Consider the following 25,856-nt stretch of genomic DNA (forward strand, 5'->3'; position numbering starts at 1 on the left):
ATAAATATAAAAAAAAAAAACAAAGGAACCACAGGCCCCAGCAGGGAGCCAGGTCCTTCTAAACAAGGCAGAAAAAAACTGAGCTGCCTGTAGCAGAGTGGGGGGTTATCACCAGTAAGGACCGCCCCTAGGCAGTGCTGTGCTTGTTTTTTTCTGCTTAGTCACTACTTAGTTACTCCTCAAGGTGGTGATATAACCCTAAGGTCAGGAATGGAAGTGCTGTGTCCGTCAATGAACGAAAGAGAAAAAATAATTGTTGCTCTACATAAATATGGCCTAGGCTATAAGAAGATTGCCAAGACCCTGAAACTGAGCTGCTGCGCGGTGGCCAAGACCATATAGCAGTTTAAAAGGACAGGTTCCACTCAGAACAGGCCTCGTCATGGTCAACCAAAGAAGTTGAGTGGTTGTGCTCAGCGTCATAACCAGAGGTTGCCTTTAGGAAATAGACGTATGAGTGCTGCCAGCTCTGCTGTAGAGGTTGAAGGGGTGGGGAGTCAGCCTGTCAGTGCTCAGATCATACGATGCACACTGCAGCAAATGGTCTGCATGGCTGTCGTCCCAGAAGGAAGCCTCTTCTAAAGATGATGCACAAGAAAGTCCAAACACATTTTGCTGAAGACAAGCAGACTAAGGAGATGGATTACTGGAACCATGTCCTGTGGTATGATGAGACCAAGATAAATGTATTTGGTTCAGATGGTGTCAAGCATGTGTGGCTGCAACCAGGTGAGGAGTACAAAGACAAATGCGTCTTGCCTACAGTCAAGCATGGTGGTGGGAGTGTCATGGTCTGGGGCTGCACGAGTGCTGCCGGCACTAGGGAGCTATAGTTCATTGAGGGAACCATGAATGCCAACATGTACGGTGACATACTGAAGCAGAGCATGATCCCCTCCCTTCAGAGGCTGAGCCACAGGGCAGTATTCTAACATAACAACCCCAAACACACCTCCAAGTACTCACTTTTGTCAGATAGTGTAGATGCGTTACACACAGAGTGATATATTTCAAGCGTTTTTTTATTTTAATTTTGATGATCATGGCTTACATATAGTGAAAACCCAAAATTCAGTACGTCAGAAAATTTGAATATTACATAAGACCAATAAAAAAAAGGGATTTTTTAATACAGAAATGATGACCCAGTGATGCATCAATGCCATCACTGACTGTGGAAACTTCACACTGGACCTCATGCAACTTGTATTCTATGCCTCTCAACTCTTCCTCCAGACTCTGGGACCTTGATTTCCAAATGAAACGCAAAATTTTCCACAGTCCGTGATAATTTGGGGAGCCATGTCATCTGCTGGTGTTCGTCCACTGTGTTTTATTAAGTCCAAAGTCAGCGCAGCCCCTTACCAGGAAATTCTAGAGCACTTCATGCTTCCCTCTGCTGACCAACTTTATCGAGATGATTTCATTTTCCAGCAGAACTTTGTACCTGCCCATACTGCCAAAAGTACCAATACCTGGATTAATGATCATGGTATCACTGTGCTTGATTGCCCAGCAAACTCCCCTGACCTAAACCCATAGAGAATCTGTGGGGTACTGTCAAGAGAAAGATGAGACACACCAGACCCAACAATGCAGATGAGCTGAAAGCCACTATCAAAGAAACCTGGGCTTCCAGAACACCTCAGCAGTGCCACAGGCTGATCGCCTTCATGCCACGCCACATTGATGCAGTAATTTAATGCAAAAGGAGCCCCAACCAAGTATTGAGTGCATACTATACTGTACATGGACACACTTTTCAGTAAGCCAACATTTCTGTATTAAAAATCCTTTTTTTAATTGGTCTTATGTAATATTCTAATTTTATGAGTTACTGAATTTGGGGTTTTCAGTAGCTGTAAGCCATAATCATCAAAATTAAAAGAAAGAAATGCTTTAAATATATCACTCTGTGTGTGTAATGCATCTACATAAAATATAGGAGTTTCACTTTTTGAATTGAATTACTGAAATAAATTAAGGTTTTAATGATATTCTAATTTTATCAGATGCACCTGTATATGCCGTGAACTGTAGGTATAATAATTTTCTTTAAAGGATTCCACAAGAGCCTAAAATTATTTTAAAGGTTCCTTAAAATAAGCTTGAGAAGGGCTGCTAACATCCGTGTTAAGAATACACATTAGGTAAATACTGTTTTATTATTTACGATGATTGTAAGGGTTACAAGGCTATGGAACTATGGAATCTCAGCCATCAAATGACTATCAGTGCTCTATACACACAAACAAAAAAGCCAAGTGTTCCAACTATCCCTTAGATGCTAAATACTTTAAAATGACTTCATAAACCATGGGAAAAACATTTTGGGCATATTCTACCTGCTGAAGCATGAAAATCAACTATGGCACATTCAGGTACCCTGTCAGACAAATAACAAGGTAGACTGAAAACACTCATTATTATCATACAATATAGGATCTCATATCCCATACTCAACAACGCAACTTCAAAGACTTCAAAATTATTAAATTAACATGCCAAATATTTTTTTTTCTTTTACTTAAGATAAACCAGGTATAAAACTGAACAGATAAGATCTCTGGAATGTGCTCTATAAACATTCTCACTACATCAACCTTTTATAAGCATTTGTTTCTGTGACAACATGATTTTAGTTTGGTATAGGCTGTTAAAATGTTTGACAGCTTTGCGTTAGTTTTCAAACTTGGAAGTGTTCAACCTTCAACCTTTTAAAAGCTGCCTCTCCAGCCAAAGAGTCAAATTGACTGGGCTGTGATACAAGTCTCTGGACAATCCAGTCAAAATAAAGCTGCACCATTCAACTGAAGAACACGTGTGATCATTTCAAAATAAGGATACAAAACAAATAGGATAAAAAAAATTGCAGCAAGATGTAAAAACTTTTCAGTCTGTTAATTGCAGCGGCAGGACTCTTCTGATTCCTGCAGATGCTGTGAGTGGCTAGGTTTGCTGGCTCTGCAGACAGCCGTGAAAAGCTTACCGTAGATTGTAAGCTCCATGAGGACAGGGACTGATGTGAATGTGCAATATATATGTAAAGCGCTGTGTAAATTGGTTGTGCTATAAAAGTACCTGTAACAAATAAATAAATGGCTACAGCCTCCAACAACCTGTCATTATAGTGAACAGGGACGGAAGCCATACCTAGCCACTCACAATAGCAGGGGTCAGAAGATTCCGGGGTACAATCAGCCTGCCTGTAGATGGTTCAAATCTCGAACAGTCCCTGCTGTACCAGCTGAGATTTGTACCATCTTTCTAGCCAGCTTTTGTCAGTAAATATCTTATTTCGACTTAAACCAGAAGCCCAACTAAAAAAAAAAAAAAAATAAGAATTAATACACCTACAAAAAAAACAAAAAAAAAGGACTTTCAATTTGGCGTTTTCCCCCACAGTACCTTACCACCACTAGATGCTCCCAGACTTCTGGGTTGACAGGCTGTCATGAACATTTGAACATGCCCCATGAAGGTACTTACTGTTCTACTATAATCAACAGTGCTACCATATTATGCGAGTGCCATTGTGTGCAGCAGGAAGGACCTCAGAAAACAGGTGTCAATTTGTGTGTTTTTCTTTTTGTTTGTTTTTTTTTTTGGAGATGGTGGGGTTCAAGGAGAAGGAAGTTTTTTTTTAATGGAGTTATACTATCATGTGTTTACATACCAGAGTTATTAGCGCATGCAGAAAAATATCCTGGAGCTGCAATAGTAAAAGATTACATACTAATTTCATTTTTAATGATCCCATTAAAAATACCGTAAACAAAACATATTTTGAGTGGTTATTTTTTAGTGTTTACCTTAACTTAATTTTGAATGTGACTTCAATACTTTTTACATATCTTTGATATCGTAATAGATGTTGAAATCTGTAGATTAGTCATCAGAAGCAAGGTGGATTTTTTCACTACATCTGCATGACAACCACTAAATTATGGCATGAGCTGGACAGGGAGGCAGCCGAAAAACTTTATAAGAAAAAAACTTGAAAAAAAAAGAAAAAAGCAAGCAAAGTACCACTGTGATGTAGTACTACAAAATAATTGTTAAATTTTATATATAGTTTGGTTAATTTTTGATGGGATAACATTTTTTTTTTTTTTTGTTTCATTTTGTCTTGTTGCACAACAAAGCATATTCATAATGAACGTACGTCATAACAAGAGTTATGATAAACAGAACACATACCATCTTATCTGAAAATTTGGGAATCTTGGAGCCACAATATTTCCTGTTCTGTAAATCATTGCTCTCTATATATCATTGTGGTGTATTGTTCACAATGTACATTAGTTAAAGTGTATTAAAGTATCTTCGATCCAACTGATGCATGGATTTAACAATATACCACTGACAAATAATCTATAAATTCGATACTTTTTTTCCCTGATGTCTCCCCCCTGCCCTCTATTACTCTTTTATTCATTAGTTTTTCATGAAAATTGATTCTGAATATGAATTACAGAAATATTTCTTGTACATAGGAGACCCACATAAAAAAAATAAAAAAAACAGGAAAAAGCAACAGGGACAGTCTGTCCTTTATGATTTTTTTTTTTTTTAATGCACATGTCTTCAGTGTATCTAGAGACCTGTTTATGCATAGATAACTACGGATCTCTTTCCTGCACTCTTCGGCAATAGAGGTCTCTTAAATCTACAGTGGGTAAAGAAAAGAATCACACGCCCTTTACAATAATCACATTGTGTTGCTTAGCAGCCTGAAGTGAAGACAGACACAGTTTTTGTTTTATCCAGCTGTATTTACTGCATCTTATAACATCCAAGTAAAAGATATAACACCAACATGTCAGCAAGAAATAGAAAAAAAAATCAAAAACAGAATCACTGAGTTGGAAAAAGGATCACCCCCTTGTGTCAGTATTTTGTTGAACCACCTTTTGCTTTAATTACAGCCTTTAGTCTGTTGGGATATGTCTCTACTAACTTTGCACATCTAGACTTAGCAGTATGACTTGTTGGGGTTCTATCTTTCACTTGGATGTTATAAGTTGCACTGAGTAAATACAGCCGGATAAAACAAAAACTGTCTGTCTTCATTTCAAGCTGCAAAGCAACAAATATGATTATTTTAGAGGGGGTGATTCTTTTCTATACTCACTGTTTATACATCACAACCAACCACTTATGTGTAAATCATTATGTGTCGGCATAAGTATATAGTGCTGACACAATACAATACACTTAAAGAAAACTGGTTCATTTACATTGGTCTCTCTCTGTCACACAAAGAATCTTACAATATCATGTCAAAAGAACAAAAGAACGAAAGACGCTGCCTGCATAGGCAGCAAAATAGCTCTAACATCACAGAACAAGTTCAGTTAAATGTGACTTAAGTATTGTGCATAGAGATGTAACGTAAAGCGATTGTAAAGAAAAGAAAAGATTTTTAAAAAAATAACAAAAATGTTATACTTACCTCTTCTGTGAAGTTGGTTTTACACAGAGCAGCCTGGATCCTCCTCTTCTTGGGTCCCTCTTTGCTGCTTCTGGCCCCTCCCTCCTTAGAGTGCCCCTCAGCCAGCAGCTTGCAACAGGGGGCACCCAAGCAGAGTCAGAGCTCCGTTTATCCATTCAGACACGGAACCCAACCTGGCCCCACCCCCTCTCTCCCCTGATTGGCTGACTGACTTTGATTGACCAATAGTGTTGCTGCTCTGTCGCAGCCAATCAGGAGTGTGGCTGAGGGTATCACGGACATCGCTGGAGAGAGAAGGGGCTCAGGTAGGTAACTAGGGGGGTGCTGGAGAGGCTGCTACACACACAAGTTTTTTTTTTTAATCTTAATGCATAGAATACATTAAGATGAAAAACCTTCTGCTTTTACAACACCTTTAGGGAAGCAATAGATGGTACAATTTCTCTCTTTCCACCACAGGTGGAAAGAAAAGAAAATGACTAAATCCCATCAACGCAGTCAGTGTTGATAGGGGAATGCCTCCCACAGTGCTATTGTGTTCTGCCAGCGGGGAGCCTACACGGCTGGCAGAACACAATGATTACTGCTAGTGGCTATAGCCACCAGCAATGGTCACGTGCAAAAAAATCCAACAGGCTGGTTGCACTGAAATCAATCGATGGATTGATTTCAGTACAACCAGCCTGCCTATAGATGGATTGAATCTTGGCTAATTCCTGCTGAACCAGCCAAGGTTCAATCCATCACTGGCTGGCTATAACCTCACAAAGGGGTTTACTTACTAAAACCGAAGTGTGAAAAATCTGGTGCAGCTCTGCATAGAAATCAATCAGTTTCCAGGTTATTATTGCCAGATTTTGCACTCTTCAGTTTTAGTAAATCAACCCCACTGTGTTCTTAGATTGTAATAGGAAACCAAAGCACCTGAAAAAAAGCATGATTTTTGCATGCAAACGTAATGTAGACAAGAGTCCTAGGTGGGATTCAAACCCATCACCCAAGAGTTGTAAAGCAAGTGTTCTAAACACTTAAACATTATACTCCCTTGGCAAGCTTACAGGAGTGAAGAGCAAAAAATGATGACCTCATTACTTTGTTGAAACGCTTTCATTGTCCATTAGATGAAGGAGGAGGAGAGGGGACTAAAGCTGGCCATACATGGTTTGAAGCAGGGGAAGCCGACTTAGGGTGGTCGACACAACAGACTCAAAATGAGCTGCAAGCCCAGTGATGTGGTTGGATTGGAGTTGGAGTCTTTAACAATGGCCTCAGAGAAGAGGATGCTGTCCAGCGTACATTCTATCTTGGGTAACTTCTTCCATCCACTTTATAAATGAAAAGCAGTGCAACGTGTCAGGGACCACCAGGGCCTGAATGCCAGGGACCGCCAGGGACCACCAGGGCCTGAATGCCAGGGACCACCAGTGCAGAGCGGGGATTATTATTAGAAATCAGTTGTATAACACAGCGGGGTTCTGCCGCGGTGTCAGGTATTGTTATACGAGAACACCGATTGTTGATGTCCCCGCCTCCTGCCGTTAATATGATTGACAGCGCACTGTGCCAATAACGACGGGAGGCGGACATCAGCGATCGGTGTTCTGATATACTATACCTGACACAGCGGGACATCCCCGCTGTGTCATACAAGTGATTTTTAATAATAATCCCCGCTCTGCACGGAGATAGCAGGCGGTGCGGCGGGGACAGTGGAGGGCGGATTGCTGGCAGGGAGGAGAGAGGAGAAGGAGCACCCCACCCACCATGGGCGGCACAGACCCGGGGCTGTGAGACCCCTCCGCCCACAACATCTCTGCTTCCTTCCTGCTCGTTTTCAGAGGACTACAATGGGGCATGTCAGACCGCTGGCTGAACTTAGGAGAGAAATAGAAGCCAGCGGTCTTACAAACAGGATGTCAGCAGGCAATAACTGTTTTTCAGCAAGTTCAGCAGCCTATTGCAGAGGAACTACAGAGCTCAGAAGAACATGGATGGCAAAGTTGGTGAAGGTAGGAGATCAGCAACAAGGACATGGAAAAAAATGTTGCCCGGAGTTCTGCTTTAAAGTAGTTGTAAACCCTTACAAACCACTTTTCACTACAGGTAAGCCTAGAATTAGGTCAAGTAGATATCTCCTAAACATGCACGGTTTAGGGGATATCCACTGTATCACGTCATCGGTACATGCGCACTGAAACGCGGTTGCTTCAGCTGATGTGCCATGACCGATGGGAGGGACGTCGTTGTGGCTCCGGCCAATCACAGCGAACCCGCAAGTAACATTTCAGAGAAATGTCACCAGTGACAGCGCTGTATGGGGACTGCTGCACCAGCTTTGATCTAAGGTAAGTATTTCATAATGAGCTAGTATGCGATGCATACTAGCTCATTATGCCTTTGTCTTGCAGGTTTTTTTTGTTTTGTTTTTTTGGATGGGTTTACAGCCACTTTAATTGCGGTTATTTATTCTATGAAGCTCTTTAATAGGATTGCACATTTCATTCACTCTATAGCATTTAACAGTTAGCTTTTAAATTTTAATTTAATCCATGCTTACTCTATTTATTATTTTGTTTTTATTGTGATTTTATAATTGTTTGTTTTTGTAACTATGTATTTTTGTTGTGTTTTTTTTTTCTGTGTCTTCATTTTGAGTGTAACTGTGACTTACTAATTTCCGTGTTGGGATTAATAAAGTATTCTGTATTTTTCAATTGTAAATTAGAAACAAACACTTTCATACCCTCATTGTATCAACGAATTTTGTTTAAAACCCGTAAAATTTCGTTCAAACCTGCCATTTGGAATCCCAGGCGTATTACACAGGTTTCATTATGATTTTTCCCGAGTGAAAACCATATTTATTGTTAGAATTCTGTTTGAGAAAAAATATTTCCTTGTGCTCCTTCAACTTTTCTCATCAGTACAGTCAAAAACGAACTTCCATTTGACCCTCTTCCCCCAACAATTAGAAAATCAAACTAGCCTGACGAACATTTTTGAACAAAATCCTACTGGTTTATGGCCAGCTTAAAGGAGGAGTCCCCCCCCCCCCCACCACCAAAAAACTAAAAGTCAGCAGCTACAAATACTGTTGCTGCTGATTTTTATTATTAGGACACCTCCCTGTCCAGGGATCCCACGATGTCGGCACCCCAGCTCTCAGGTGCTGCTGCCGTCCTGGGTGGTAAGGTAAACCAACAGTGAAGCCTTTCCGTTTCTAGGCCGGCTCCCTACTGCGCATGCACGAAGTGCACTGCGCTTTCTAACTGTCCCGGCGGTGGAGGAAGGAGGAGGGGGCCAAACTTAAGAGGAATCTCGCCGCGGCGGAAGTGGGAATGGGTACCTGTCAAAAATACCCCCCTGAAAGGTGCTAAATGGCACAGGAGGGGGAAGCAAACAAGCGAAGCTTCCCCTTTTGGGTGGAGCTCCGCTTTAAGGAAGCAACCATTTTTCCCTACAGTCATTCATCCAATGCGCAAGTATCATAACTATGATTTTGCTGGTACTATGCTTACTGCTGGTTCTCAGACTCAGAACATGTATGTAGATAAACATTTTTAACTCTTCTCTGATTCTCCTACACAGACTTGTTCCAATGACTCAAAAAGTAATGAAGACAGTGGGCCAGCATAAAAATCTGGTTAGAATTGAGAACCCTCATTTGTAATGTAAATGAATGTGCCACTTTTAGAGACTTTGTCTAAAATTCTAATAAATCTAAATGATAAGTTATGTCTTGGAACTGATCTGGTTATATAAAATTTGAAAGAAGACTGTGCCAAACACTTGAAGTATGGTTCTGCATTATCCATGGAATGAATCCAGAATTATACTCGCCAAAGTAATTTGTATAAAGGTCATAGAATAAAACAGGCTTTAAAGATTTATACCAGAATGTAGTGCAGCACAACACTTTCATGTTTTTTGTTTAATAATCTTTAGATGTATTAAATACTTGTTTATACACTTTCCAGCACCCTATACAGAAGGGTAGAAAAAAGTAGGTTAAGAAAAAGAAAGAAATTTTGACTTGTCTGCAAATTCCATATCTTGGAGTACAGTACAGGACAAAGGCAACAGTCATACACCATGGGATATAGGCTCATACCTTCAAGTGATTGGACACTGGCAAGCTTTTGAGAGCACACCCTCCAGGGCACCTCCCCTATAACCCTACCCCACTCCGTGAGTCCTCAGTTTTGTAGCAAGCAAAGAAGAGTAAACCAAGGCCGGGACTACCTTAGAGAACAAAGGCAACATATTTATACACCATGGGAATGGTGGGAAACAGGCCCAAAAAACAATATGGATCAAAGAACCCATGCTCAGATCGTCACTGCAAGAACTCTGTGGCCAAAAGCTGCATTTGCAGAAGACTGGACCATCCCCTTGGTAAAACTTTGAGAAAGTATGAAGAGAAGACCAGGTGGCAGCCTTACACAGTTGGGTTACAGAGGCCTGGTGCCCAAATGCCCTAGAAACTCCAACAGATCTGGTGGAGTGGACATGCAACAGTGCAGAAAGAGGGTTTTAAGAGCTTAAGCTCTTACAATCAAGTCCCTTATCCTCTCTGCAATGGTGGATTTTAAAGCAGGATTTCCCTTGCAAGGAGCCAAGGGAAAAACAAAGACATCCATCACCTTTAGACACTAGCAAAAAAAAAAAAAAATATGAGGACTCACGGAGAGGGGTAGGGTTTTATAGGGCAGGTGCCCCAGTGGAGGTGTGTCCTTAAAGCCTTGGCAGTGTCCAATCTGAAGGTATGTGTCTAAAACCTATGGTGTATGAATATGTTGTCTGTGTCCTATATTGTACAATTAAAGTGGTTCTAAAGGCCGAAGGTTATTTACCTTTATAAATTGTACGCATGAAGATAAAAAAACCCTCTGTGTGCAGTGCCCCCAGCCCTTCCAATCCTTACCTGAGCCCCCTCCGATCCAGCTATGTACATGATAGCCTTATCTGTCCTGGGACTGTCCCTCCTCTATGGCTGGGACAGCAGCGGGAGCCCACTGGCTCCCACTGCTGTCAATCACTACCACTGTGCCAATGAGGAGAGAGTGGAGGACGGGTTCAAGTGACAGCACTATCTGTTTTATGAACACATAGAGCAGCGGCTCAGGGGCGAGCAGGCAGTGGTGCCCCCAAGGCAAGCGGCTTTCTCTGGGGGCACTGTTTGAGGTGGAGGAGCCAGGAGCACCGATGGGGGACCCAAAAAGAAGAGGATCGAAGCTTCTCTGTACAAAACCACTGCACAGAGCAGGTAAGTATAACATATATCCATGTGTGTTTGTCTGTGCCCATGTAGGAAAGTGAGTCTAACGGGAGTGGTTTCATAATTATTAATCAGCTGTGCACCTGCAGGGCACTAATGAGGAAAGCTGCTAGGCCTGCATCTCTTTAGACAAGTTCCTATTGGAAGTATCTCATCAAAAATGACATTTTTGTTGCAGGGGATACCGGAAATCTGACTTGCATCTTAGTGCAGACTTCTGGGAAAATTGGTGAGCCAATCATACATTCTGTGTACAGAACACCTCCAGGTAGCCATATTGTATTGCATTTTCAGAAAATTACAGCGGCTGCAGATTGGAAAGGGAAGACAATTTTTAACAACATTCCATTACAATATGACTTTAGTAGCAATTGTATATACTATATATATTTTTTTTATTTGCCCTTTACAATAAAAAGATGTGAAGGAGGAGGCAGGGAAAACATGAAAACACAAAACCTTGATACTGGAGGAGGTGGAACTGCAACAAGCAAATCAGAAACAAAGACATAGGTAAAACCCTTGCCCAGAACCAATAAAATACAATCAGTGTTTTCAGGTGCTTCAGAATTTCACACTTCTACCCCTATCACTGGCAAAAAGCACAAAACAGGTTGCTATCAAACAGACAAAGTTAGCTCCACATCTGGTTAATATCTGAGGGCTCCATGGTTCTGCCACATCAGATAAATAGTTTCTTTGCCCATTATGAGAAGACACTACAAGTAGCATTGTTCTCAGCATGGGGCAATTAGACCACATATCAACACAAGATCATCAGAGAACCAACAAATGTAGATACTTTTAAAACAATGTACTCACTATACTTATAATGAAATTGTATTAATTTTAAGAATATGTTGTAACCTCATCAGACAGGCATTTAGGGTGCTGCGCCGAGATTCAGCAGAACGCTAATAAATGTTATGTTATATCTGGAGGCAGTGGCACTCTATGCTCTAGTTGCATTCAGACTGGACAGTTAGCTGCATCATGCTTGTATGAGGCCAGAGAACACTAGCCCTGTACACAGTCCCTAATTATACAAGCAGTTACATATGAACAACGGCAAGGACAGCCTTTGCCTTGTACAGGGTACAAATCTGGTTGACGCTGCTACTGGCTTTGGCTGTTCAAAAATATTGTTGCAGATTCGCAGATTCTTGCTAGCCGAGAGGTTAATCAGACATCAGAATGAGGTGTCTTAAAGCACCCATCAAGAGGTTATTGCTATGTGTCCCCAACTGGTAAGATTCACCCCTCTATTTGTCCTGGTGACTATTGTCCCCAGGAAAGTGAAGCTAAATCCAAAACTCTACAGTAAATCTTCTAATGGGATCACCTGTTCCAGTGACAACTGACAAAAGACTGTTGTAGAGATTACCTTTCACTTCCTATTGTGTCTCCAAAACAGGAAGTAAAATTTTCCAATAGGACACAGCAAAAAGAAAAAAAAAACCCTTCATTACTCTATTTAAAATTTAAAAAAAAGAATTCACATACTTAGACAATGTGAAATCCTGCACATCTGACATAAGTCAGAAACTGTAAATCCCCCTATAAATAAGATTACTGTATGATGTTGGATGGATGCCTAGCCATTAGACCATCTGCCAGCTTTTTAGAACTTTCAGGCATCCTTGAAGACAGAGCTCTTAATCTGCCATTCTGCTTTGCTGATCAAGCACTGATAAGTTTACCTAAAAAGCACAGTGAAGTGGATGTGCCTGTTGGGGGGTGGGGGTAGATATTTTAAGAAAAAGGTAGATCTTAAGAAGTCCTTTAACAAGGAAAACCTTAAGCTTTTCAGCAAAATACTAACTTCAGCCATTATTGAAAGGCTTACTCAAAGTAATAACTTTCAATTTTTTACTTGATTTTTAAAAAATGTATTACAGGTATTTATTTAGCGTCGAAAATTTATGCAGCACTTTACATATATTTTCTACATTAACATCAGTCCCTGCCCCCAAGCAGTTTACAAGCTAAGGCCCCTAACTTACATTCATACCAGTGTAAATTTTGATGCCAAATTTCGATGTAGTTTTAGTCATAGTCCGTCGACTAAAATCCCACTTTAGTCATATTTTAGTCATCTGAATTGTTTTAGGTTTAGTCGTTTTTTAGTTGACTTAAATTGGGTTTAGTTGAATTGTAATGCATTATTTAAGCATTTCTCTAGAATTGCCAAACTCTTTATATACTCCTGGATTAAAAATCTAACAACATATAATTTATGGTATTAAAGCGGAGTTTCACCCAAAAGTGGAACTTTCGCTGATTTGTCTCCTTCCCCCCTCCGGTGCCATATTTGGGGGGGGGGGGGGAGCGGATACCTGTCTTTCACAGTTGCCCTGTTCCCACTTCCAAAAGTCTCGGCCGCAGCCGTTGACATCACTGCTTGGGTCCCTCCTCCTCCTTTCCCCGCCACCGGGCCAATAGGAGAGTGCAGCAAGCGCCTCGTGCATGCGCAGTAGGGACCAGGCGTGAAGCCGTTATGCTTCACTACTGGGTTCGCTTAATGGCTATGGCGGCGGCAGCACCTGACAGCTGATGGAAACATCAGCTGCGGTGCCGACATTAACAACAACAGAGAAATGGTGCAAGGAGCCAACCAAACATGGAAGACAATCAGGATAATATATACATAATAATGTCCAAAAATGACAGTATGAAACTGTGGTATATGCGTATATAGGAGAATAATGGTATTCTATAGACACATATACGCTAAAAGTGTAGAGTCCCAAATGGCGATAAAAAGTTCAAATGGAGATGACACTTTGCACAAGCGACAGCTTCTTTGTGAGTAGAAGCAAAATCTCTGGAAGGCAGTGTGGAGGAAAAACAAGGTGCGCCAATCTAAGTGCAGTATCAGATATAACTTTATTAAATAAATATAAAAAGGAACAGCCAAATGGCTACTCACAAAAGCTCAGTAAGGGTAAGGCATGTATTGGCATGTGGATAGCCCATAGGCAAAATTGTGGCAGCTCGCAGTGAAGGGTCCCAAGGGTGTGCAATGCGCTTCTGGAAGATGTTCGGAGGCTGTCCGTAGTGTGCTGTCCTCGGCCGGTGGAGGCTCTACCAAGGAGGGAACGGCGTCTGGACGTGTCAGATGACGCGTTTCAATACATCCACATTTTCTTCAGATCTGAAGAAAAGCACTTAGATTGGCGCACCTTGTTTTTCCTCCACTCTGCGGTGCCGTCATCACAGGACTTAAGGACAGGTAAGTGTCCGATTTTAAAAAGTCAGCAGCTGCAGTATGTGTAGCTGCTGGCGTTTAATATTTGCAGCAGTGGGTGGACCTCCGCTTGAGCCCTGGTTCACACTGGTACGATTTGACATGCGATTTGACATAACAAATCGCATGTCAAATCGGCGACAACGGCACCGGTCTAATCGGAATGCATTTGCGGTGCCGCACCGATTTCAAAAAGTAGTTTCTGTACTACTTTTTGCAATTTCAGGCTGCGATTTACACTGACATCTGTGCAGAAACCCGCACAGATGTCTCTGAAATCGTGGCCGAAATCAGGACTGACAAGTGGGAGTGAAATCGTGCGAGTTCAGCTGAACTCCCGCAGTTCAGTGTGAACCTGGGCTTAAGGTTTGATTATGCACTATTATACACAGATTTAGCCGTTGTGATATACAAAAATGTTGCTTTTTTTAAACAACAGAAGTGCAACTTAAAAAAAAAATATATATATATATATATATATATATATATATATATATACAACATATATATAAAAAACTCTATTGGCTGTAATGCAATTGCACATATTGCCTGATTATCAACATTTCACATTAAGGAACAGCCTTTTTCTTATTTTATATTTCTTTCAGCAGCTTAGTAGATGCCCCCTACTTATATGTTTGATCATGCATTTCCAGGTATTGGGCACGAATGTGCGCCGCAAGAGGCTTGCTCCCGCTGTGATTTTACACAGCAGGAGCTGATCAGCGGATCCCGCTAACCCGATATCTGCCAGCACCCACAGATCGCTCAGGGCACAGGCAGAACGGCGATCTTTTTATGTAAACAAGGCAGATCGCCATTCTCTCAGTAAGGAAGGCATTGATCCTATGTTCCTGCAAAGCAGAGACATGAATCTATGCCTTCCCCTAGTACAAGCACCTCCCCCACTACAGTAAAACCCCAGCTAGGCACACAGTTAACCCTTTGATTGTCCCTGATGTTAACCCCTTCCCAGCCAGTGTCATTAGTACAGTGACAGTGCATCATTTTTATTAAAAAGTGTCAGTTAGCATCCAATTTGTCGCCGACTGCCGACATTACTAGTAAAAAAAAAAAAAATCCATAACTATATCCCATAGTTTTAGACGCTATAACTTTTGTGCAAACCAATCAATATACTCTTTTCGTGACTTTATTTTACCAAAACTATGTAGCAGAATACATATTGGCCTACATTGATGAAGAAATTTTATTTTTTTCCATTTTTTTTCATAGAAGTAAAAAATATACATACAGTATCTCACAAAAGTGAGTACACCCCTAACATTTTTGTAAATATTTTATTATATCTTTTCATGTGACAACACTGAAGAAATTACACTTTGCTACAATGTAAAGTAGTGAGTGTACAGCTTGTATAACAGTGTAAATTTGCTGTCCCCTCAAAATAACTCAACACACAGCTATTAATGTCCAAACTGGGCCCAATTAGCCATCTTCCCTCCCCGGTGTTATGTGACTCATTAGCGGTACAAGGTCTCAGGTGTGAATGGGGAGCAGGTGTGTTAAATTTGGTGTTATCGCTCTCACTCTCTCATACTGGTCACTGGAAGTTCAACATGGCACCTCGTGGCAAACAACTTTGAGGATCTGAAAAAAAAAATTGTTGCTCTACATAAAGATGGCTTAGGCTATAAGAAGATTGCCAAGACCCTGAAACTGAGCTGCAGCACGGTGGCCAAGACCATACAGCGGTTTAACAGGACAGGTGCCACTCAGAACAGGCCTCGCCATGGTCGACCAAAGAAGTTGAGTGCACGTGTTTAGTGTCATATCCAGAGGTTGTCTTTGGGAAATAGACGTATGAGTGCTGCCAGCATTGCTGCAGAGGTTGAAGGGGTGGGGGGGGTCAGCCTGTCCGTGCTCAGACCATACGCCGCACACTGCATCAAATTGGACTGCATGGCTGTTGTCCCAGAAGGAAGCCTCTTCTAAAGATGATACACAAGAAAGGCCGCAAACAGTTTGCTGAAGACAAGCAGACTAAGGACATGGATTACTGGAACCATGTCCTGTGGTCTGATGAGACCAAGATAAACTTATTTGGTTCAGATGGTGTAAAGCGTGTGTGGCAACAACCAGGTGAGGAGTACAAAGACAAGTGTGTCTTGCCTACAATCACGCATGGTGGTGGGAGTGTCATGGTCTGGGGCTGCATGAGTGCTGTCGGCACTGGGGAGCTACAGTTCATTGAGGGAACCATGAATGCCAACATGTACTGTGACATACTGAAGCAGAGCATGATCACCTCCCTTCGGAGATTGGGCCGCAGGGCAGTATTCCAACATGATAATGACCCCAAACACACCTCCAAGACGACCACTGCCTTGCTAAAGAAGCTGAGGGTAAAGGTGATGGACTGGCCAAGCATGTCTCCAGACCTAAACCCTATTGAGCATCTGTGGGGCATCCTCAAATGGAAGGTGGAGGAGCACAAGGTCTCTAACATCCACCAGCTCTGTGATGTCGTCATGGAGGAGTAGAAGGACTCCAGTGGCAACCTGTGAAGCTCTGGTGAAATCAATCACCAAGAGAGTTAAGGCAGTGATGGAAAATAATGGTGGCCACACAAAATATTGACACTTTGGGCCCAATTTGGACATTTTCACTTAGGGGTGTACTCACTTTTGCCAGCGGTTTAGACATTAATGACTGTGTGTTGAGTTATTTTGAGGGGACAGCAAATTTACACTGTTATACAAGCTGTACACTCACTACTTTACATTGTAGCAAAGTGTAATTTCTTCAGTGTCACATGAAAAGACAGAATAAAATATTTACAAAAATGTGTGGGGTGTACTCAATGTGGGATACTGTATATATTTTTTCTTTTCAAAATTGCCGGTCGTATTTTGTTTATAGCGCAAAAAATAAAAAACACAGAGGTGATCAAATAGCACGAAAAGAAAGCTTTATTTGTCGGGGAAAAAAAGGACATTTTTATTTGGGTACAGCATTGCACGAACCCACAATTATCAGTTAAACTAACGCAGTGCCGTATAGCAAAAAATGGCCTGGTCATGAAGGGGGTAAATCTTCCGGAGCTGAAGTGATTAAACTTTAATATGCTATTATTATAGGCTGGGGATGAAATGGTGTTGCTGATTTACAAAAGACCAGCAGAGGGCACCAAAGTGTGTGAATGAGTGTACCGTGTGGAACTGCATAGGTAAGGGAAAGGATTGGTGGCAGCCTGGGTCTCTCGGCCAATACAGCTTGCCGACAGAGTCAGAGGGCTGGGGCTTTAATAGACAGGCGGCTCTCGGAGAAAAGGAGACGTTCGGGTGGGTAAATGTCCTTCCCTCGCATTTTCATTTATTGACAAAAATTAGAATTGATTTTCATAATTTGAATTTTATTTTTGTTTTCGTCACAAGCAGCTGACGAAAACTATAACAACTTTTTTTTTTATCTACAAAATTAACCGTGGTTGGGATTAAAAACAGACGTGTACTAAGCACTGAGCCACTGTGCTGCCCCCCATTTTTACATACTTGTTATTTTATTTTTATGATGGTATTTGACAGCCTTGTACCGAGAGAAGAACAACCACCGTACATTAATAAGTAGGTAGAACAGCTGGCACATGTAAAGAAAAAATATGGATCATTCCCAAATACTCAATTTGTGTACAAATTATAAGTAGACCTTTTTCCTCAATACACCCTCTGGTTCATGTATGCTTAATGTGTACATTCTTAAGCCGGCCATAGACTGACTGTTCAGCAGGTACCGGCCGAGATTCAAAACATGTATGGGCAGGCAGACTGTACCCAAGTTGATCGAACGACATGGGAAGGATTTCCCTATCAACACTGTCTGTGTTGATGGGGGAATCGAGCAATTTTCTTTCCTGCAACATCGCTCCATCTATGGCCGGCTTTAAGGCCCTTTTAAACTGAGCAGCTTTTGAATCAGTTTTTCAGGTAAAAAAGCAGAAGAAAAGTGCATGAAAAGATATGCCTTTAAATCCTATGGAACTCTTCACACCGGTCAGTTGTGCTTTTCAAAACCTCACCAAAAATGCAGCTCAACATTGAAATTAACTGAAAATGCATCAAAAACACCTCAACAATGCACCGCGGTTGAGTTTTTTGGCTGCTTTTTAAGTCGCATATCCATGTTTCACAGGTGCATGCTGGGAGTCAGACAACCAGAAAACATGCTTTTTTTCAATGGTGCAGTAAGAAAACAGCCTTACAGGATCCTGTATCTAAAAAAACAATGCCCAGAGAAGGATGCATGTGCCAAAATAATGTAACTATAGTGCATATTGGTGGGAGCTACCTATTTAATTGGCCAACCAAAGGCCAAAGTAAGAAGACACTGGGCGGGTAGAAAGTTTCTAAAGAATGGCAGCAGAGGCAAAAAGGGGAGCGCAGACCCATCATTGGAGGAGATCTAACAAGCAGGTAGGTTTGCCAAAGTGTGCAAGAATGCTGGGCATACAAGGGCTCCTCGGGCACCAAAAAAGATCTTAGACCAGCTTTATACTGAAGTGAAAAAAATACGACCTTCTAGTAGCTCAACCTGCACATGTATCGGCAGCTCTAAGCTTCAGCTGTAGTTTTTTTTGTTTGTTTTTTTAAGGCAGAGTGGCTACCTATTACCTGGAACTTGCTAAGCCCTGGTCGATGATCAAAAGAGCTCATAGCATCAGGAATAGTTTGCTAAGCAATTAGACGGGGAACAGCACCATCTAGTGTATACACTACAGAAGGCATAGACATAGCTTTCCAAACACATGAACCAGCAATAAAGTTGCCTTCATGTGATGTTCCCACCAACACAAGTGCCAAATCTACAGATCTTAAGACTGTTGAACCATCCTTGTAAAAACGTATAGACTGTAAAAATAATATTTATTTGTATACCTTAAGTACTTGTGTTGTTGCTCTAAACTTTATTTCTAGCGTCTCTCTGAGGGACAATCGATCATGAAAAATCTTATTCTACAGATTTCCGCCTAGAGGCCAGCTCTGCTGCCATGCAGGGGCTGTCTGGAGACGCCCTATTATGCACATTCCTAACTGGCTAACTGGGACTGTGAGGGACACACATGGTCGTCACAGAAGTAATCAGGAGAAGCTAAAGGCTAACAGGCTACAAAGAATCTCCTACTTTATCTACTTTCAGACCATCCCTGAAAATTCATCTCTTCAGAGAAGCCTATCTGGCCCCCACCTAACAACTGTACATTTATCTTCTCCATCAGCACATCCCCCACAGTTATTACCTCTTTTATCTCTTGACCTTCCGTCTTAGATTGTAAGCTCTAAGGAGCTTACAATCTGATTCCCGATTCCTGATTCCCACTGTATTAAAGTGTATTGTATTTGTACTGTTTACCCTCAAGTTTTAAAGCGCTGCGTAAACTTTTGGCGCTATATAAATCCTGTATAATAATATTAATCTCGGAACATGTAGTCCTGATGCTGTAGACCACCTGACGTGCAGGATTTGAGCAGGGCATACTCCTGGACCAGAAGTTCAGGAAAATGCTGCAAGGAGACATGTCTGCCTAGGGTGTAATACTACTTAAACCAATAGAATATACTGTATACAATTTATACAGATCTCACCCTCTACAAAACTCACATATATACAGCCCTTCCCATCCCACTCCAGCATCCATATACAGTTAGGTCCATAAATATTTGGACACAGGCACAATTTTAGTATTTTTTCAGATATTTACCAAAACATATTCAAGCTATGGTTATATAATGGATGTGGGCTGAAAGTGCTCATGCTCAGGTTTAATTGGAGGGTATCTACAGCCAAAACGGAGGAAGGGTTTAGGAATTACAGTTTTTAAGAATCCAACCCTTTTTTTTCAAGGGACCAAAAGTAATTAGACAATTGAATCAAAAGCTGTTTCATGGCCAGGTGTGGGCTACTCCTTCATTATTTATTCAACAATTACACAGGTAAAAGGTCTGGAGTGGATTCTAAGTGTGGTATTTGCATTTGGAATCTATTGCTGTGAACCTACATCATGCCTTCAAAAGGAGTTGTCCATGCAAGTGAAACAGGCCATTGTGAGGCTTCAAAAACAAAACAAATCCATCAGAGAGATAGCAGCAACATTAGGAGTGGCCAAATCAACAGTTTGGTACATTCTGAGGAAAGAAGAATGCACCGGTGAGCTCAGCAACATAAAGAGGCTTGGACATTGATGGAAGACAACAGTGGTGGAAGATTGCAGGATCCTCTCTATGGTAAAGAAACTCATTCACAACATCCAGACAAGTGAAGGACACTCTCCAGGAGGTGGGCGTATCACTGTCAAAGTCTACAATCAAGAGAAGACTTCAAGAGAGCAAATACAAAGGGTTCACCACAAGGTGCAAAACATTCATAAGCCTGAAGAATAGAAAAGCAAAATTAGACTTTGCCAAAAAAAAAAAAATCTAAAAAAGCCAGACCAGTTCTGGAAAAGCATTCTTTGGATGGACGAAACGAAGATTAATCTGTAACAGAATGGCGGGAAGAAAAAAAATGTGGAGAAGGCTTGGAACAGCTCATGATCCAAAGCATACAATGTCATGTGTAAAACATGGTGGAGGCAGTGTGATGGCATGGGCATGCATGGCTTCCAGTGGCACTGGGTCATTGGTGTTTATTAATTATGTGATAGAAGACAGAAGCAGCCGGATGAATTCTGCAGTGTTTAGAGATATACTGTCAGCCCAGATTCAGCCAAATGCGGCAAAGTTGATTGGACGGCACTTCACAGTACAGATGGACAATGATCTAAAACACCCTGCAAAAGCAACCCAGGAGCTTTTGAAGGAAAAGTGGAATATTCTGCAATCGCCGAGTCAATGACCTGATCTCAACCCAATTGAGCATGCATTTCACTTTCTGAAGGCAAAACTAAAGGCAGAAAGACCCACAAAAAACAACTGAAGACAACTGCAGTTAGAGCCTGGCAAAGCATCACAAAGGAGGAAACCCAGTCTTTGGCAATGTCCATGGGTTCCAGACTTCAGGCAGTCATTGCCAGTAAAGGATTCTCAACAAAATATTAAAAATGAATATATTTTATTTATGATTATATTCATTTGTCCAATTACATTTGATCCCTTCAAAATGGGGATAAAAATGGTTGCAGTTCCTAAAATTTGTACTTGATATTTATGTTCAACCCCTTGAATTAAAGCTTAAAGTTTGCACTTCAAATTAATGTGGATTGTTTCCTTTTCATTTTATTCTGGTGACATAGAGAGCCAAAAGTATCAAAATGTGTCCATGTCCAAATATATATGGACCTAACTGTATACATTTCGAAGCCATATAAAAACTACTCAATCCAGACAGGAGCAATATATACTGTTCTTATCATCTGCAGCAGCCATATATATTGTTCTCGGCTACCCAGGCAGCCATAGTGTTCTCAGCCACCACACCAGCCATAAAGGATATACACCGACCCCCCCCCCCCCCCCACGCCCACTACCAAGCCAGCCATAATTGATAATATGCTCATTCACAAGGGAGACATGAAGAACATACCTAGCCACCCTAGGAAGTCTGGAATAGAAAAAACTTGCGCTTGACAGATGAAAAAAATAAAAAGGAAGAAAGAGAGATAGGAAGTACATTGTGCTTATATTTAACCATATTGTTTTTACTTTATTTAAAAAAAAAAAAAGAAGAAGCGCAAGTTTAGTGTCATCTCTACCTCCACATCACATAGTAAGGAGGTGTTCTGTGGTTCACAGAAGTAACCCAGGCAGGAAGATTCGGCTTCATGTACACTAGCAGCTCCTAGAGTTTAGGAGCCTTCGGCATTTTTTTGCCAAAGCCCGTGTCCATGTACACCGACCTTTAGCAGAATTTAGGAGCTGCTGCGGCAGTATCAAGATTTTTTTTTTTTTATATATACTTTTAAAAACAGATGTAACAGAATAATTCCAATTGTATTTTTAACAAACCAATAATGAGCGTTTTCTGCATCACAATTGCACTCCGTTCATGCGAACCGCTGAGGTGTCAATGTTCAGAGAACGACACCCCAAAAAAATTCTGCAATATGCAGTGTGATTGGCTGAATCAAGTGTGAACACCCATGCAATCCGATTCCAGTGTGGAAAGAAAAAAAAAATATATATATTTTTAGTGCGGGTGCGGTGCGATATGTGCCATACAAAATGAATGGGCTCAAATTGCACGTGATTTGAACAAGAATGTGGTGCGATTCCTATCCGAATCACATGTGGTTCCCTGCACTGCATCAGTGGGAACCTAGGCTCAGTGTTCGGGATTACGCACACTTTAAAATAGAGATTACCTCTGAACAGGCTGCTAGCATTTTTTACAAGCATAAAATATAGCAAAAAGTGCAGAAAAGTAAAAAAACAAATATAAAAAAGCTTTTTAGAATTCATGAAAGTGCTAAACTGCACAATCTTCACAACTTAAACTTACAGCACAAAACTACATACAAGTATTGGATAGGGGCAATAATGGGAAGCAAAAGTTTATTTTGCTTAGTAATGTTAAATCAGTAAAGAGATGGTTACTGATTGATTGGTAAAGGTAATGCACTGTACAGTCAATGTTCTTTTCACCTTAGAACTGCACAAACCTGAAATTCTCTCTCGTCTCAATGTTCAATCTTTTCATAGCTGTGATATCAGAGCAGAGAATTACATAGACAGATGGCTCCCCCTTATGGCAAGTTTTGGAATTGCTGATAAAATCAATATTATGTAAGGTATTTCAAAGGCTGATGCAAACTAGGTTTTAGAACTATTAGAACAATGAAAGATGAACTCTGATGGGTATGACATGGTTTATCCTGCTCTTAAGCTAGTCCTACATTTTTTAACTCCGATTACAATCTCTTTTACCATGGAATATAAGGGCCTACCTAAACAATCAACCTGCATCAAATCGGGCTCCATGTAATTTTATCATACTAGACAAGCCCTTGAATTATGCAATTGTTCAAAGACTTCTCAGGCGGTGCACTGGTGACATAAACCGTATTAACCATTTAACCACTGCACTATAGCTGCTACAGGGCAGCTGTTCTGTGCAGAATCCCATGTGTGTACATACAGTGGATATAAAGTCTACACACCCCTCCCTGTTAAAATGTCAGGTTTCTGTGATGTAAAAAAAAAAGGAGACAAAGATAAATCATTTCAGAACATTTTCCCACCGTTTATGTGACCTATAAACTGTACAACTCTGCTGAATAACAAACTGAAATCTAAGGTGGATGGAAGTAAAAATAAAAACTAAAATAATATGGTTGCATAAGTGTGCACACTCTTAAACTAATAGTTTTTTGAAGCACCATTTGATTTTATTACAGCACTCAGTCTTTTTGGGTATGAGTCAGCATGGCACATCTTGACTTGGCAATATTTGCCCACTCTTCTTTACAAAAACACTCCAAATCTGTCAGAGTGCGAGGGCATCTCCTGTGCACAGCCCTCTTCAGATCACCCTACAGATTTTCAATGGGATTCAGGTCTGGGCTCTAGCTGGGCCATTCCAAAAAACTTTAATCTTCTTCTGGTGAAGCCATTCCTTTGTTGATTTGGATGTATGTTTTGGGTTGTTGTCATGCTGAAAGATGAAGTTCCTCTTCACGTTCAGCTTTCTAGCAGAAGCCTAAAGGTTTTGTGCCAATATTGACTGGTATTTGGAACTGTTCATAATTCCCTCTACCTTGACTAAAGCCCCTGTTCCAGCTGCAGAAAATCAGCCCCAAAGTATGATGCTGCCACCACCATGCTTCACTGTGGGTATGGTGTTCTTTTGGTGATGTGCAGTGTTGTTTTTGCGCCAAACACATCTTTTGGAATTATGGCCAAAATGTTCAACCTTGGTTTAATCAGATCATAACCATTTTCCCAGATGTGTTTTCGCAAAATTTAGCCGGGCTTGGATGTTTTTCTTCATAAGAAAAGGCCTCTGTCTTGCCAATCTACCCCATAGCCCAGAAATATGAAGAATACGGGAGAATGTTGTTACATGTAACACACAGTCAGTACTTGCCATTAATTCATGTAGCTCCTTTAATGTTGCTGTAGGCCTCTTGGCATCCTATCCTGACTAGTTTTCTTCTAGTCTTTTTTCGTCAATTTTGGAGGGACATCCCGTTCTTGGGAATGTCACTGTTGTGACATATTTTCTCCACTGTCTTCACTGTGTTCCATGGTATATCTAATACCTTGAAAATTCTTTTGTATCCTTCTCTTGACTGATACCTTTTAACAATGAGATCCCTCTGATGCTTTGGAAGCTCTCTGCGGACCATGGCTTTTGCTGTAGGATGCGACTAAGAAAATGTCAGGAAAGACCTACTAGAACAACTGAACTTTATTTGGGGTTAATCAGAGGCACTTTAAATGATGGCAGGTGTGTACTGACTCCTATTTAACATGAGTTTGAATGTGATTGCTTAATTCTGAACACAGCTACACCCACAGTTATACGAGGGTGTGCACACTTATGCAAATACATTATTGTAGTATTTGATTTTTACCTCCTCCCCTGTGAGCCTTTAAGGAATAACAACCATTTTTATATTGAGTTCCTCAATTTTTAGGGTATCAAAACACGATTGGACAAAATAACAATCATAAACATATTAAAAATGTTTAACCTTTTGTTAAAAATCCTCTGCAGACATCACTCTTTAATGATGCTTTGCCAGGTCTTATTCAGTCCCTACTGGTTTATTGGTCTTTTCGATGTGAGGCAATGGCTGGCAGGGACGTGGACAGTGTATATGTGTCTATTAGGTTTCTCACCGACACATAGTGAGGGGCTCCAGAATTTGTATCTCCTGTATGTAGACTGTACCCACCCTTTCTGGCTGGCTTCCAACATGGGCTAGGGACTATGGGATCTGTAGTGTGTATAGAGCAGTTCATATAACCCCACCAAGCAAGAGGGAAAAGGAGAGGTTAGGGAGCTCACAGAGAACAATGCAAGGAGGAAGAAAAACAAAACAATAAACAAGTTATATGAAAAATAGATTACAGGGATTTAGGCAGAAGATGTGATGGATTATTTTTGGAGTATAAGGATATCACTTAGTGTCACCTTTAGTTCTGGTCTTGTTTCTGAAGCCTTTACAGTTTTGGGAGAGATAAAGTCTTCAGTCCTAGGTCCATGTCTTACCTATACGTCACACCTAACCAATTACCCTTGGTTCACACCTATGCGTGTTTTAGTGCGTTTTGTGGAAATGCACTAGTCAAATTAATATGGTTTCCTCTGGAACTAGTTCCCATCTGTGCGTTTTGAGCCGGTGCGTTTTTTGGAAAGGGCCAGGGACTTTTTTATGCAGCAGATTGCGTTTTGCGCGTAATAGACTTCAATGAACCTGCACCAAAAGCAGAACTGTTGTGATTTTGATTTTAAAAATTTGGCTAATAGGAAAGTATGATCATTCGGTTCATGGAGTGCAAGTGATGCAACTTTACAGTCTCTGGCACTAAAGTTGCATCAAAGTTGCAACAAAGTAATGCAGGAACCTTGTTGTGCATGCTAGGGTAATGGGCTAGGGTTAAATGTTAGGGTTAAGGGCTAGGGCTAATGGCTAGGTTTAGCTGTAATAATTTGAGTTAGGGTTAGCGTGCTAACCTTTAACCCTAGCCCTTAACCCTAACATACGACTTTGGACAAAAAGGTTCTTGCACTACTTTGATGCGACTTGAGTGAGTGCACTCCATAAACAGAACTGTCATACTTTCCTATTAGCCAAATAAAACAAAACAAAAAAAAACACACACAAAACGCATCAAAAACACGTGTTCAAAAGTGCTAAATGCACCACAAAACGTACCGGAAAACACATCAACCGCAACCTTCATAGATGTGAAACT

General features: G+C 41.0%; 1 protein-coding gene across 6 annotated transcripts in view; it reads right to left on the reverse strand.

Annotated features, from left to right (window-relative positions):
- The window catches only part of STAU2 (staufen double-stranded RNA binding protein 2), a 491,304-nt gene that overhangs the window by 350,045 nt on the left and 115,403 nt on the right, over positions 1 to 25,856 (reverse strand). The window lies entirely within an intron of this gene.

Source organism: Aquarana catesbeiana, linkage group LG05, assembly GCF_042186555.1.
Source record: "Aquarana catesbeiana isolate 2022-GZ linkage group LG05, ASM4218655v1, whole genome shotgun sequence".
NCBI lineage: Eukaryota > Metazoa > Chordata > Amphibia > Anura > Ranidae > Aquarana > Aquarana catesbeiana.